Source organism: Mastomys coucha, chromosome X (assembly GCF_008632895.1).
Source record: "Mastomys coucha isolate ucsf_1 chromosome X, UCSF_Mcou_1, whole genome shotgun sequence".
Taxonomy (NCBI): domain Eukaryota; kingdom Metazoa; phylum Chordata; class Mammalia; order Rodentia; family Muridae; genus Mastomys; species Mastomys coucha.
This window is the reverse complement of record NC_045030.1, coordinates 51,777,786-51,782,543: the sequence shown is the minus strand read 5'-3', so window position 1 is coordinate 51,782,543 and position 4,758 is coordinate 51,777,786. Positions and strand designations below refer to the sequence as shown.

Genomic DNA, 4,758 nt, shown 5'->3' with positions numbered 1-4,758 from the left:
GCGATGATGGTTCAGTGGTTCACTTACTTGCCACACAAGTGTGATGGAGTCTGGACCCCCCAGAACCCAAGAAAATGCTGAGTGGATGTGGTAGGCCGCCTGTACTTCTAGCCTTGGAGGGATAAGAGATCCTCAGAGTAAGCTTCATAGGAAAAAGAGGCATATCACTGTGATCTGGGTGTATCTGAGAAAATGCCCCAATGCATAAGGTGTTCGACACATGGAAAATGATTCTCAGCGTCAAGGAGCGTACATATGCATGTACGCTCAAATATACATGTACATCACACACATTTGAAAGTATAAAAAGGAAAAAATACAGTGAGCTTACTTCTCTAGATGTAGGCATAAATAAAACAAATGCAAATTACAGTTGGGCAGTGGTGGCGCAGGCCTTTAATCCCAGCACTTGGGAGGCAGAGACAGGCAGATTTCTGAGTTTAAGGACAGCCTGGCTACAGAGTGAGTTCCAGGACAGCCAGGGCTACACAGAGAAACCCTGTCTCAGAGAAAAGAAAAAGTAAATTACACTTAATCCAATGCTAGATTGAATTTTAGAACTAGAAAAGTCAGTTAACGTCCACTAAAAAAGGTAACTTCTTCCCTGGAGTGACATGACACATAATAAGCATATTGCAAATCATTCCTTAGCCCAATATTTACTCTAAGAAGAATGTTCCTAGTAGTGAATGTAGATAAAACAATATAAAAGAGTTCTTTGTAAGTAGAAGATTCAGTTGATAGTGCCAATGAGTAAACCCATGGCCTAGGGTATGTTAGGAAAGTGTTCTACCACTGAGCTGCACCTCCAGCTCCTCTGCCCACTTTTTATAGTAGAAAAAGCTTGTCAAATTTCCCTAGCTAGTCTTGGTCTTGTGTGTGATCTTCCCGCCTTTCATCTTTCAAGTAGCTGGATAAAAAGTTTGGGCCACCAGGTTCAACCAGAAGGTTCAAATTTAAGAACAATTAAATGGAAATCAAAGCTCTCAGAAGAAATAGTTCATATGAAACATGGAGAAAAACTAAATCATACATGTAAGAGGACAAGAAAGGAGTTATTGGATCAGTAAGATAAAGTAAACAGAGAGAAATGATCACTGGCATCAGATGAATCACCAAGTTTTTATCTTAGACTTTATATCCCTCTCCTCATTGGCATGTTTTCCACCCAGCTTTCCTCTTTTTTTTCACATTTGTGCTTGCAACCAAAATCCTTAACCAGTTGTAGCACTTCAAGCCTGGTCTCTTTTCTATAAGCTCCTTCTATGTGTAACATCAGAAGGTTCCTTCTAATATGCCAATTTATAATTTTGTGTTAGTCCTCAAAGTCTCCTGAAGGTTCTAGATAATCTCTGGCTCAAGTATAAGTGTATCTCTTGATTTCTAGAAGATTGCCTGCCTCTATCCTACAGAACATATCATAATCTGATCCCCCCCTTCAAGAGAAATCCTGTAATTTCCTACTCATGGCCAGTTTTCTTTTGCTTCGCATCTTTCATTCAAGTTGCCCCATACTTTTGGAAGAGCCTACTCATCCCATACCTAAATTCATGTTTCTTTCTTAAGTGCACTGACTTGACTGGCAACATGTCTCTCATCAACCCAAATCACTTCTCTAATCTATTCATATGTACTGAACTTATTTCTAGATCATGTTAATGTTACAAGCATCAAATATCCATTAAGATAAAAATAGGCAGATTCTGAGATTGATTTTACAGAGATTGCCTGGTGAATCGATAAGCTTTAGAACACTTGAGTAACTGCTGGGAAGGCAACTGTTGTGAATATAAATTACAATTTCCACAACATTTGGTTTAATTCATTTCCCAAAATATTGACTTAACCAAATATAGTGAACATTAGCCAGCAAAGATCATTAATGTTCAAATGAGTTTTTATTAGATATTTTCTTTATTTACATTTCAAATGCTATCTCCTTTCCCAGTTTCCCCTTCAGGGAAAAAAAAAACCCTGTTCTCACCAACCCACCCTCTCCCATTTCCTTGCCCTGGCATTTCCCTACACCGGAGCATAGAACCTTCACAGTACCAAGGGCCTCTCCTCCCATTGATGACTGACTAGTCTATCCTCTGCTACATATGAAGCTGGAGCCATGAGTCCCACCATGTGTACTCTTTGGTTGGTGGTTTAGTCCCTGGGAACTCTATTGTTGTTCGTCCTAAGGGGCTGCAAACCCCTTCAGATCCATGGGTCCTTTCTCTAGCTTCTTCATTGGGGACCCTCTGCTCAGTCCAATGATGGCTGTGAGCCTCTACTTCTGTATTAGTCAGATACTGTCAGAGCATCTCAGGAGACAGGTATATCAGGCTCCTGTCAGCCAGCACTTGCTGGCATCCACAATAGTGTCTTGGATTACCCAAAATACAATCTACAACCCACAAGAAACTCAGGAAGAAGGAAGACCAAGGTGTGGATACTTCGATCCTTCTTAGAAGGGGGAACAAAATACCCATGGAAGGAGTTGAAGAGACAAAGTATGGAGCAGAGACTAAAGGAAGGACAATCCAGAGACTGCTCCATCTGGGAATCCTTCCCATATTCAATCAAATGGTCTTGAATGAAACTTTCTATTAACCATGACTTAGGATTCAGCTAGACTGTGCATGTGAGGATACCTTCATGGCCACTAAATTACAGAAACTCACATCATTTCCATACTACTTTATATCCAGTACGTAATAAATATTGATGATTATTTGGTAGTTAACATGTTAGTTAATCAGAGAAATAGACTTTTGTCCTGAAAAAGAATAAAAATAGTCACAATAGCAAATAATTCTTATCCATTCCCTCTTAATCTAATTCTGACTATCCTAGGAGTTGTAGGATCTCTCTTATTGAAAATGGTTGGAAGAACAAAGATTCATGCCAATCATCTCATTTCGAACTCAGGAGGAAGTAAGTAGAACATACGAATCATTATGAAATGGTATGTGGAGAAAGAGCACATGTACTGAACTCACTTCCGGCTCCACCATGAATTTATAGCAAACAATACAATAGAGGACATGTACCTGTATTAGTGGCATTGTCTCATGGGGTTTGAAATATCCTGTTAAGTCCTGGAAAAAGCATGAGACCTAAAGAAGTATTTTGGACTTGAAACAAGAGGAATGGTGTTCAGAAAAGGGACGTGATTATTTTAGATCCCTGTTTACTGCCTCATAACAATATGGATAATTTCCTTATTGATGAGACACAGTAACTTAATAACTCTGAAATGCAATAAGCCATGGAAAGAATGAGAACCCCAAGGCTTACAAAATATGAACTTTCAAAATGAGCAAATGATCATGAATGCATAATTTAATAAAAAGCCATTCTGTAATTATAGATGACCAAGGTTCTGTTTCTTTAACCCTGAGTCAATTATGTTCTAGAAGAGGGAAGAGGGCCCTATACAGAGCCGAGATTCCGCTAATAATTTTATATGCTTTCTATTTATGGAGAAATGTGGTTGAATTGCCTGATAATATATTTTATATATAGTAAGAGCTTTTAAAGCTGGTTGAGCCTCCCTGTCATTCCCAGAACATGGAAAAAATTATGGCCAGGGTACTATAATGCTGCCGCTGACTTTGATAAAATAAGCCTTTTGTCTCATACTGCTTTGAGCATTTTTTGGTCCTACTGTTCATTTACCTGTATGTTATGATATCTTGTGTGTTTATGGTTTTTGTTTGTGTGTTTCTTGTTTTCTTTTTCTTTAAAATATCCTAGTTTGTTTTGTTTATCTACTTGTTTGTTTTCTAGAGACAAAGAGAAAGAAAGGGTGTGGAGTTAGGTGACTGGGTGGGGTGGAAAGGAGCTGGGAGGAGCTGGGGGAGGGTAAGCATGATCACACTCTATTGTATAATTTTTTCCATAAAATATGGTGGTAGAAGAAAAACAATTTTGAGAACTAGCAGACTGACAGGATATGAATTTCTGTAGAAAAAGGTTTTCTTGCAAACACAGGTAAAACCTTCCATCACGACAGCTCTATGGAAACAAATGACATTCCAGCGCTGGAATTTGCTCTTGGAGTCATAGGTGCACGGCTGCCATGGCAACAGCACAGATTACATTCAGACAAGCCAGCAGACTGCTGCTGCTCTAATCTAACCCTTCCTGATGGTCCATGCAATCACTGCCTCTTCCCGGGCCTGAGCACCAATGTGATTTTATATACAAATGGTAAGCCTTTGCTCTTCCCTTTATTATATCTGAAGAAAAAAAAAAAGCTAAGTGCCAATCTGTACACAAATCTAACAATAGTTTCATTTAGTAGAAAAAATTTTAATAGGATGACTTGCTATTAAATCTTTTTTTTTTTACTGAAAATAATATGCTTTTCCTGCATAAGAATAAAGACATTATATAATATAATAAGTTGACTTGAGAAGGGGGGTGGATATAATTCTTTTTTTTCTTGAGTCACACACATTAAGTGAAGAAGCTTCAGTATATGTTATACCCATCTATAGACTGAGTTTATGTCTCAGTTGGCAGAGAGGGCCTGCCTCACATGTAAGTAACCCTAGATTTGGTCCCCAACACTGTATAAAGCAGATATGGTGGGGAATACTTGTGACCCCACAGTGGGGAGGTGGAGGCAGGAAGATCAGAAGTTTAAATTCAAGTCCAGCCTGGGTTACCAAAGGAAAACAAATACTGATTCATAGGCTCCTGTACTGGCTGGTTTTGTGTGTCAACTTGACACAGGCTGGAGTTATCACAGAAGGGAGCTTCAGT

The 4,758-nt window shown here is 38.9% G+C and overlaps 1 protein-coding gene across 1 annotated transcript in view; it reads right to left on the bottom strand.

Moving 5' to 3' along the window:
• The window catches only part of Ocrl (OCRL inositol polyphosphate-5-phosphatase), a 57,288-nt gene that overhangs the window by 9,629 nt on the left and 42,901 nt on the right, over positions 1-4,758 (bottom strand). The gene's annotated exons all lie outside the window — the stretch shown is intronic.